Genomic DNA, 11,766 nt, shown 5'->3' on the forward strand with positions numbered 1-11,766 from the left:
CAGGTCCTGCCATGTGCATCCTGACGCATCTCGCCAGCCCCCTGCCCTTCATGCAGCTCTGGTTCCCTTTCCTCACTAAGAAATGCTCAGAACCTAGGCTCTGTCCACCTCAGATTCCTCCTTTCTAGGAGGTGACATTAATAATAAGCCCAGTGGATAGGGGCTTTGTGGGTGTGTATAAGGACTTGAGGAGGGAATGCACATAAACCCACATGACTGGAACACAGTAGGTGTTCAAGAGATGGGAGCTATTATTGTTATACATCTTTAGCTTTAGGAGCAAATCCAAATTCCCTGGCCTGGTCTATGATGTCAATAACAATAACAACATAATCTACCTTGCCTAGCATTCACCCCAAACCTTCTTATTTCTACTCCTCTATAACCCAATCCATTCCCCACACAGTGGCCAGGATTTAAAAAAAAAAAAAAAAAAAGTTAAGTCACTCCTGTTACTCTACTGCTTAAAACACAACATAAGCTAGGTCTCACAGCCTGCAAGAGCCTGTGTCACTTGCTCCCTCTATTGCCAACCTCACTTCCTACCACTCCCCACTAATTCACTGCACTGCTGCCATACTGGCTCCGGCCCCCCACCTCCACCCCATCCTTAGACTGAGCATGCTTATTCCCTGCTTAGGCCTTCACTTGGGATGTTCCCTCCGCCTAGACGAGGGTTATCTCAGCTCCTCACGTGTCTGGCTCCTTTCTTTGCATTCCGGGCTCAGCTCAGAAGCCACTTACTCTGAGGGACCTTTACTGACAACCTGCCAGTTTAAATTAACTCCTGACATCTATTCTCGACTCCCACCCTCCACACCAATTCATCCAAACACTCTGTTTTCTTTCTTTCTTTTTTTGAGATGGGGAGATAGGGGCTTACTCTGTCACCCAGTATGGAGTATAGTGGTATGATCTTGGCTCACTGCAACCTCCAAGTCCTGTGCTCAGATGAGCCTTCTACTTCAGCCTCCAGAGTAGCTGGGACTACAGGCACACACCACCATGTCCAGCTAATTTTTGTATTTTTTGTAGAGACAGAGTCTCATCATGTTGCCCAGGCTGGTCTTGAACTCCTGACTTCAAGTGATCCGCCTACCTCGGCAAGGTGCTGGGTTTACAGGTGTGAAACACCGCACCAGCCTCTGTTTTATTTTAATCACTGTGCTCATCACTAGCCAAAAGTGACCTTTTTCATTTATTTATAGAACTAGAAAAGTAGGCTCCATGAAAACAGAGGCCCTGCCTTGTCTGTCTTGCCACTGTCCCCAGCGCTTAGAAGAGTGCTGAGCATTCAGAAGACACTGGATGAATATGTCGTATCCCCCAGTGAGCCCTGCACATCACCTGCCAGGTGGTGGCACTTAGCTTACTACACACTTGGTAAGTCTGAACTGAACTCAACTAAGTGGCATATATCCTGGGCACAGATTAACATCTTCCCCTGGCCACTGTCTTGCCAAATCAGATGTATAATGAAGAGTTCGTAAATGTGACCTGTGCTTATCAGGGAGTTCAAGGGATCTACAAAGCAGAGGACCTGAGGTTTGAACGTATGCATAGATATTGAGGGCTTGCTGATGTTTTGGGGTTCAACAGAAGTCTGAGGAGACACAAATGTCTAAATTCAGAACACAGTAACCAAATAGTGAATTGGTATATTATGAAACTGGCACTAGGGTTACATTTAAAAATAAAGTCTTGATTTAATATTAATATATATTCCTGGTCAGGTTCAAAAATAAATAGAATTTGGAGGCAGAACTGTTTTCTGAATTTGAATAGCACTATAAATTAGATGATATCACACATAGCACTTAGAAATGACTCTATCTTAAATTCACTCTCATTGTTTCAAATGTGTTAGTCTTGGTCCTTGCCTTTAGGTCAGAAATGGGGTCTCATACTTTTCCAGTATCTTAAAGCTTCTAGCCTTATTCTTGGAGAATGGCCTTTCAGGGTTAGTAGACTCAGAACTGAATCCCAGGTTTTTCCATCCATTCTAAAACATTTGGCAAATTATTTATCCTCCCCTTAGCCTTACTTTCCACATCTTTTTAAGTGGGGATAATGATACCCATCCCACAAAGGGATGCTATGAAAAATAAATGGGATGATTTGCAGGAAAGTCCTGTTGGTATACTTAACAGAAAACAGGTACTCAGTAAGTGACAATTTTCTTCCTGGGTAGGTGACAGCAGTCAGAAAATACTATGTGGCTGCTGAACTGGAGGGAAAAACATGCTGGGAAATAGCTATGCTGACAGTGGCAGGAAAAAAGCTATCAATGGGAAGAAATAAAATAAAGCCCAAAGTGCTATAATGTTTTATTATTCCTCACCACATAAGAGGGAGCTGCAAATATTAGTATTTTATGGCTAGGTCAGAGGGACAAGTGGCAGTCAGGGCTGAATATCAGAAAGTCACCTAATAGCAGAAGCAAGCAGTCACTGAATGTCAGAAATCATTGATTAGTCACAAAAAAACAGTGAAGGGGAAGTATGCTCCTGAAAAATGCATTTGCTTTAAATCTATGTAATATCGGAGAACTCACAATAGGATTCTAGCTCAAAACCACTGGGAATTTTAAGGATTCCCTGATCTTATCAAGAAAAATAAGATTTCATGAAAAACGGTGTGCAAATCAGCACATTTGGCATTCCAAGGCTCCAGCACAAACACTGGAGCTGTCAGACCAATCACAAAGGCTGGGGTAAAAAAGTCAAAGACAGCAGTTGAACCATTTTCAAAAGTCCTGGGAGGTATGCATTTACAGAAAAAGGACAACACAAGCCACCTACTTGGGGTCTATCATACCATTCTAGGAAATAACAGACATATTAGCAACAAAAAAGAAAGGTAAGATAACCACAGAGGACATCTGTTGCTTTGCTTGCTCAGCCCTTTGATAATCTCACCGGTTTTCTAATTTTTCACCAATTTCTCCCTGGCTCTCAGATCATGTGACTTAGGTGGGGCTATTCCACCCCTAACCCTAGAGATAAGAATATACCCCAGATCCGACCAAGAAGAGTTACAGTTCCCCCTTCCTCTATCATAGTGACAGGGTCACTGGTGGATGAGTCAAGCAGGATGTTAGCTAGTGCCATTGGGAACAGCGCTCTTTCCACAGGAGTCACTTAGCTTGGGGACGTAAGCCTGGAGCTACCAGTTGCCATCTTGCTACCAGGAGGCAAAAGCCTGCCTAAAAATGAAGCGATACAAGGAAAAGCCAGGCAAGAGGGGGAGATGGAAAGTTTGCTATTGACATTTTTAAACACTTGGATCTAGTGGAGGTTACATTAGAACTCTCCATGAATTTTTCAGGTTCAAGAACAAACACATTCTCATGTTTGCTTAAATCTGTGTGAGAGTCTAACCTCCAAACAAAAGAGACTAATACAATAATTTTGTAGAGTTTAATCTTGAAGAAATTATCTGAAAAAGGCTGGGTGTGGTGGCTCACACCTGTAATCCCAGCACTTTGGGAGGCCAAGTGAGCAGGTCACTTGAAGTTAGGAGTTTAAGACCAGCCTGGCCAGCATGGTGAAACCCCATCTCTACTAAAAATACAAAAACTAGCTAGGCATGGTGACACACGCCTATAATCCCAGCTACTCAGGAGGCTGAGGCAGGAGAATCACTTGAACCTGAAGCACAGGTTGCAGTGAGCCGAGACTGTACCACTGCACTCCAGCCTGGGCGAGAGACTCCATTTCAAAAAAAAAAAAAAGAAATCTAAAAAGCTAATCTATGAAGTACTTTTCTGAGTTCTAAAAAAAAAAAAAAAAAAAAAAAGAGTTGGAATATGTGAGACACCGAGACTGGGGAACCACCTGCATTTCTTATACCATTTGACCATCACCTGGGGAATATAAATGACACAACACACAGTGAAAGGAGACTTTCTAATTATTATGGCCTTGACCCCAAGAGTCAAACATTTATTCATTTAAAGTTTCTTATTTTCATCTGCAAAATGGAGAGAGTAAAAATTTTTTTAATGTTTTTACTAAGTGCTGACTATGTGCCAGGTGTTATGCTAGGTACTGAGGGTACAAAGATGACCAAGTCATATATTTTTTCTCAAGGAGCTCACACATAATGACAATTCAGGTGACAGGTGTGGGGCAGAACCCGAGGAGCCTCTAGGAAGAATGAAGGCTTGAAGACCAAGTAGGTGTTTGCCAGGCAGAAGCGTGAAGAGTCCAGAGTGCCAGGGCCAGCTTGAGAGGAAGTTGGGGCCAGCAGTAGGAGCTGTCTGCCGCTGCCATGCTGAAGAGCTGATCTCATTCTGAAGCAAAGGCTAGCCAGCCTTTGAAGTCCCTGAGTAACATACTTATATGTGTGTTTCCAAAAGGGCAGCCTGGTTGCTATCATGGAGGGTAGCCTGGAGGGGATAGAGACTAAGGGCTGGGCTCGCTAGGGCCTGCTCTAGTCAATGAGAAATGGCTATGGGGAGTTTGATGGAGAAAAGCCAGACTAGGAGGGAAGTGTCTACAGTTCTAATTCAAAAAACACTGAAAACGAATCCCATGCAGATGACTGGAGAAGAATTCTGGAGAAGGGGACTATCTGTACCTCTAAGGAGAAAGACTGAACGAGAGTAATACAGCAAGAAGGTAATAAATGCCAGTGCCTTCCTCAGACTTGGAGTCCCAGCTCCTCCCAAGTGTTCTCTCCTCAGCATAAATCCCATCTCCTCTCCTGGCTCAGCTCAGTTCCCGGGGTCCTTCAGGGAAGGCCTCTACTCCATGTCCTCTGGTGGCCCCTGTGGCCCTCATGTTATGTCAGCCCACACCTTTTCTTAGACCTGTTCACTGAGACACCTCTGAGCTTCAACTTCCCCATTTGTAAAATGGGAATGCTGACATTTACTTCAGGATAAGGACAGGATGAAACATGACAGATTTTGTAGAGCACCCTGCACATAGCCTGGCATGTTATCAGCACTCAATAAGCAGTGACACGCGACATAATGGCGTTTCGGTCAACAATGGACTGCACATATGATGGTGGCCCCATAAGATTACAAAATCCACATTTGTGTGGTACCTTTTCTATGTTTCCATACTCAAATCCTTACTATTGTTTTCCAGTTGCCCACAGTGTTCAGTACACTCACATGCCATCCAGGTTTCCACCACAGGAGCAATAGGCTGGACAATATAGCCCAGGTGTGTAGCAGGCTATGCCACCTAGGGGTGTGTAAGGTGACATCTGATGAAGTCGCCTAACAATGCATCCCCATCGTTAAGTGATGTGTGACTATAGAGGTGCCACACTCCTGCTGAAAATGAAGTAATTTGCACTGCTAGAAAACAAAGACATACTCACACCAGGCAGCAGCTTTTCACTTGCCAGGGATTTCCAGATCTTATAGTTAACTGAATTTCGTTGTAAGCACAAGGTAGAGGTGTTTGTTGGGTAGCTGAGGCACGCACAGCCCAGTACACCATCTCTCTCTCCCTTTTTTTTTTTTCTTTTTTGAGGTAGAGTCTTGTCCCATCACCCAGGCTGGAGAGCAGTGGCACAATCCCACTCACTGCAACCTCCGCCTCCCAGGTTCAAGAGATTCTCCTGCCTCAGCCTTCCAGGTAGCTGGGATTACAGGTACGAGCCACCATGCCTGGCTACTTTTTTTGGTATTTTTAGTGGAGTTGGAATTTCACCATGTCGTTCAGGCTGTTCTCAAACTCCTGAACTCAAATGATCTACCCCGCCTCAGCCTCCCAAAGTGCTAGGATTACAGACGGGAGCCACCATGCCTGGCCCCAGTACACCATCTCTAATGGCCTGTAAGACATTAGCTAGGCTGCAGTGGACAGGGCTAACTGAGAAGAGGAACGTCAATACTCCTGAGCAGGGACATGCAGCTCCCATCCTACACTTCCTCAGGTGAAAGGCCAAGTGTATCATCACTCCTTTAAGAGTATGGAGATGAACATTTTGTCACTGAGGAAAGAAAATCAGTGGACTAATAGGTAGGTTTGCTGGTGGCGTGGTTTTATTTTACTTTTTTTTTTTTTTTGAGATGGAGTTTCGCTCGTTGCCCAGGCTGGAGTGCAATGGCACGATCTTGGCTCACCACAACCTCCACCTCCCGAGTTCAAGCAATTATCCTGCCTCAGCCTCCCAAGCAGCTGGGATCACAGGCCTGCACCACTACACCTGGCTAATTTTGTATTTTTAGTAGAGATGGGGTTTCTCCATATTGGTCAGGCTGGTCTCGAACTCCTGACCTCAGATCATCCACCTGCCTCGGCCTCCCAAAGTGCTGGGATTACAGGCATGAGCCACTGGCACCCGGCCTTATTTTACTCTTAAAGCCAGATCTATAGCTATATTTTATTCACAGAATTGCCTGCTACCCTCTTCAACCATCCCATCTTCTGTTGACAGGTCAGGACTTGATTCAGAATGGGCCTAGCTTAATTGTGTAAATAAGCAAACTCAAGAAGAGATGAGAGAGCCATCATGCAACAACCCAACAAGATCGGGCAGCTGTGCACCGCTTCAGCTTTTCCATCCTCAATCTGCCCACACACAGCCTGGAGGGCCAGAGGGGCAAGTGTGCAGTCTACAAACATTACAAAAATATATTAGGTCCACTCAGGGTCATGGTTCCAAATCTATTTTAGACCAAAGATGGTATCTGTTGAGAGTTTGATGAAACCGAGCCTCCCTGGCTGCCCATAATACACACACATGCAACATTTTGCGTACAGTCCCTGGGCGTTCAGGAAGCATCCCCATCCCAAGCCCACCTGTGGTCCCACAGGCATTTAGAGGAACAGGTCACAGGGCTTGGAAGAATGAAGTAGTGGGGGATCAAGAGTTCCTCTTTCTAGGGCTGCGTTTTCTCCACGACACAGTTCATAGCATGAATGTCCCCTCCTGTGGGGATCGAGAGGGCTAATGAATGATGTGAAATCCAGAGCCCAAACACTGACCTGTCAGCTTGTCCTCAGTGGCCCAGTGCCTAAGTCCCAGCAGCTGTGGAAAACTTCAGAATCTTATGACTTCCGAGGGGCTAAGTAAATAAAAGTCAGAGGATGGACTGGGGGCATGGAGTGGGGAGAAGGATAGGGGAGGCATGATCCAGGCCTTGGAAAAAGCCATCAGTTCTTCCAGGGAAGTGGCAGGGTGGCCTGTGCTCTCCCACTGGGCTCCACTTACTCCTTCCAGTCTCATTCTTCACTTAACACAGAGACTGCAGATTCCTTGGGTGATTTGTACCAAATCCAAATGGTAAAAATAATTTGCTAAATACCTTCCTAGATAAATTGAAATCCAAGACCTTTCTGAGCTGTGTCCAGCCATACCTCAAAGGGCGGAGCAGGGATGAAAGTCATGCTCTTCCATAGCTGAATTTCTGAGTCAGACTTCTGCCTGTCAACCTTCTGATGTCACAAGTCAAACTGTGCCATCAAAGGCTGAGTAAGCATCTTTTGGAAATAGAAACTCAACTGTAAGAACACCAGTATTTCCAAACGCAAAACAACTCTGCCCAGTTTCCAAGTCAGCTACTGTATATAAATTTAGCCATGACACTGGGGGATGAATTCTTTCTAATTCTGTATTATTTTGGCAAAAAAAATTCAAAGGTAAAAAGATTAAGTAACAATAATGTACCAGTTACTATCTTAGGCAAGACATATAAAGCAGTAAATAAGACATATAATGTCTTTGCCTTTATGGGGATTATATTTGAGTGGGGCTGGGGTGGGAGACAGAACACAAATGAATAATAATTCCAAACGGTGATAAGTGCCACATAGGAAACAGGACAAAGGAATAAAAAAACAGGGCCGGGCGCGTTGTCTCACGCCTGTAATCCCAGCACTCTGGGAGGCCAAGACAGGTGGATTACCTGAGGTCAGGAGTTCAAGACCAGCCTGGCGAACATGGTGAAACCCCGTCTCTACTAAAAATACAAAAATTAGTCAGGCATGAGGGTGGGTGCCTGTAATCTCAGCTACTCGGGAGGCTGAGGCAGAAGAATCACTTGAATCTGGGGGGCGGAGGTTGCAGTAAGCCGAGATCACGCCATTGCACTGCAGCCTGGGTGACACAGGGAGACTCCATCTCAAAACAAAACAAAACAAAACGAAATACAGTTGAGGTAATATTTTATGTCCATTTTACGGATTAGGAAAATGAGGACAACAGGTTAGGTGAGTTGTTCAAAGACTTCCCAGCTAATAAGTAGTGAATTTAAACTCAGGTTTGTCTGACTCTCGAGTTGTTCCTAACCACTACCCCATGCTATCTCTTTGGCTTCCTGAGAAACCAAAGAATCTGCAGAAGTGATAGGGTTAAGAAGCCATCAGTTTTTTTGTTTGTTTGTTTTGTTTTGTTTCTAAGATGGGGTTTCGCTCTTGTTGCCCAGGTTGAAGTGCAATGGCATGATCTCAGCTCACTGCAACCTCTGCCTCTTGGGTTCAAGTGATTCTCCTGCCTCAGCCTCCCAAGTAGCTGGGATTACAGGTGCCCGCCACCACACCTAATTTTTTATATTTGTAGAGATGGGGTTTCACCGTGTTAGTCAGGCTGGTCTCAAACTCCTGACCTCAGGTGATCTGCCCACCTCGGCCTCCCAAAATGCTGGGATTACAGGTGTGTGCCACCACGCCCAGCCCCATCATTATTTTTAAAAGTCCCTCCATTTAGAACATAAAAATTCTGAGATCTGTGAACACAAACGAGTGTACTACAAGCTGTCATTCTGATGCTAATGCATCCAACATTTGAGTTTCTATAGATGATATTGAACATAAACGTGCTATAATCCTTCATACAACCCTCTGAGAACTGCTTTTTCAGAAAAGAGTAGTAAGAGCACAAAGGCTTAGAGAGTTTAAGAAACCTGTTGGAAATAATGGAGCTTATAAGCATGGATGTTGTAGTCTAGGCCTCATGCCTGTGACTACAGTGCTTTTTCCATTACACCATGCTGCCTTCCAGAAGAGTCCCCAAGGAGTTACATTTTTCTCCCACTGGGAGACAAGGCAGTAACTAACTTGGCAGAACAGAAAGAAATGAGTGACTGTTTTGTGTCTCTGCCAAGCAAGTATTCATGCCCTTTGCAATATGACGTGGACACAAAACCAACTGATCTTTAGCAGCTAAGCATTCTAGAATTTGCTGAAAAATTTTCTCACCTTATCCGTATGGGGTCCAAAATTAAGAGGGGAAAAACATATTTATGTCTCATTCAGAATTCAAAAAGCAATAAATCCTTCAAGCCCCTGGCAAGTTTCTTTAATCCACTGTAATCATGTTTCCTTGTATAACAAGTCTTGTGATGTCTGCAGCAGCTTCTCGCTAGAGGAACAGCAGCCTCAATGCTGGAGTTCTTCTCATGCCTGGGGGATTATTCCATTTTCCACATTAGGAATAAGCCGCAGACTTTAGGTTCTAAAACGGAGCCAGAAAATGCTGACTAGAATCCAGATGCCCTAAATATAATTAGAGCTAAATTTTACTGCCCTCTGTGAAAGACACAAATGAAAAGAATGTACCAACTTTCAGAATATTGATCCAGAGAGCAAAGCTATGAATAGAGCCAGCATGGGTTCTGCTACACTGAGAGGCCCTTAAAGCTAACCAGGGGCTTTCCAATTCTCTCCCCTTCTTCCTATCCCTGGGTTTTTAATTTTTACAGAAGCCAAATATATTAGGGAAGGAAGAGGGGCTACAGGCTTTTTTATTTTTATTTTTTTGAAGCAGGGTCTCGCTGTCGCCCAGGTTGGCGTGCAGTGGTGCAATCACTGCTCACTGCAGCCATGACCTCCTGGGTTCAAGCAATCCTTCTCCCTCAGTTCCCCAAGTAGCTAGGACTACAGGCGTGTGCCACCACGCCCAGCTAATTTTTATTTATTTATTTATTTTTTTACTAACTTTTTGTAAACATGGGGTTTCACTCATGCCCAGGCTGGTCTCACACTCCTAGCCTCAAGCAATCCTCCCACTTCGGCCTCCCAAAGCGTTGAGATTACAGGTGTGCACCCAGACTTACAGGCTCATTTTTTTTTTTTTCTTGAGACGGAGTCTCTCTCTGTCGCCCAGGCTGGAGTGCTCACTGCAAGCTTTGCCTTGGCTCACTGCAAGCTTTGCCTCCCGGATTCACGCCATTCTCCTGCCTCAGCCTCCCGAGTAGCTGGGACTACAGGCGCCCGCCGCCACGCCTGGCTAATTTTTGAATTTTTAGTAGAGATGGGGTTTCACCGTGTTAGCCAGGATGGTCTCGATCTCCTGACCTCGTGATCCACCCACCTCGGCCTCCCAAAGTGCTGGGAGCCACTATGCCCAGCCCAGGCTCATTTTAATAAACCAGGTTTTCACTCAGCTCTAGAACTCTCTGGAGGTGTCCTTACACTTACACACACACACACAATTTAGGTTTTTAGAGATTGATTTGATAAAAAAAAAAATTTTTTCCTTTACAGCCAATGACTTCTCTCTACATCTTTAACAAGGCTGTGATTGTTGATGATGATGATAGTTGTGGCATCTGTTGAGTGTTTACTATGTGCCCAAGAACTGTGCAAAGTGCTTCAAATACATTATATTACTTAATCCTAACAGTACCCAAACAAAGTTGCTATTTCCATTTTACAGTAAACAGGCCAAGTCCTAGGATGACTCTGCAACTTGCCCAAGGTGTCACACAGCAAAGAAGCAGTGGAGCTAGAATTTGAAAATAGGGGGTCAGATTCCAGAACCTATTCGGCAATAAAAGGTAAAAGCCCTCTCCCCTCTGCAAAAAGCCACTGCTTCTAGCTACTCGCAATGATTTTCACAGAAATAACTTTCTGTATTTGTCTTTCGTTTGGGGGATATTTAATTAAATTGTATAATTAAAACAACAAGTCCATCTGGCATTCCCAGGTTTGGCAAGAAACAAGAATGACTCTTGGAAAGCCCAGGCCTCAGCCGGTGGGAGCAGAAGTGTGCTGGTGTCCTAGAAACCAGGCTGCCAGCTAAGAATGTTCAGCCTCCCCCCATGCTTTACCGAGGGGGTGCAGAGTTAATCAACTGGGACATTCCATTAATGGAAAGTCAATTAGAAAAGATTTACTGAATACATAATTTTTTAATTTTTAATTTTGAGACAGGGTCTTGCTCTTTCACCCAGGCTGGAACGCAGTAGTGCAATCATGGCTCACTGCAGTCTCGATCTCTTGGGTTCAAGCAATCCTCCCACCTCAGACTCCCAAGTAGCTGGGACTTCAGGTGCATACCACCATGCCTGGCCAATTTTTGTATTTTTTGTAGAGATGGGGTTTCACCATGTTGCCCAGGCTAGTCTCAAACTCCTGGGCTCAAGTGATCTACCTGCCTTGGCCTCCCAAAGTGCTGGGATTATAGGCGTGAGCCACGATGCCTGGCCAATTTTTTTACAAAAGCATACTACACCTGTTGTTTTTCAACTTGCTGTTGTTACTTAAATGATTTAATCATTCCTTCTCCTGATATGGTCTCAGGTTTGTCACGGACACCTTTGGTTTTGCCACCATCCTGTCTTCCTGGGACCACCACCTTCTTATGGAAACTGTTCTTTCCCCCACACCAACCACGTTCCTTTACAGACTCTGCATCTCTAGTCTAACTTGACTGGTCCCAAAATGAGCAAGAGAGCCAGCTGGGCCCACATATGAGAGATTGGGGTGTGAGAAGTCCAGGGCCAGTGCATGCCAGGCAACTGAAGCTATGGATTATGAGGCTCTGGAGCTGCCAGTAGTCACACTTCCTGTCTAGCAG

At 44.8% G+C, this 11,766-nt stretch overlaps 1 protein-coding gene across 7 annotated transcripts in view; it reads right to left on the bottom strand.

Annotated features, from left to right (window-relative positions):
* ATG7 (autophagy related 7) overlaps positions 1 to 11,766 on the bottom strand; it is a 274,642-nt gene that overhangs the window by 69,898 nt on the left and 192,978 nt on the right. The gene's annotated exons all lie outside the window — the stretch shown is intronic.

This window comes from Pongo abelii, chromosome 2 (genome assembly GCF_028885655.2).
Source record: "Pongo abelii isolate AG06213 chromosome 2, NHGRI_mPonAbe1-v2.0_pri, whole genome shotgun sequence".
In the NCBI taxonomy this organism is placed as follows: domain Eukaryota; kingdom Metazoa; phylum Chordata; class Mammalia; order Primates; family Hominidae; genus Pongo; species Pongo abelii.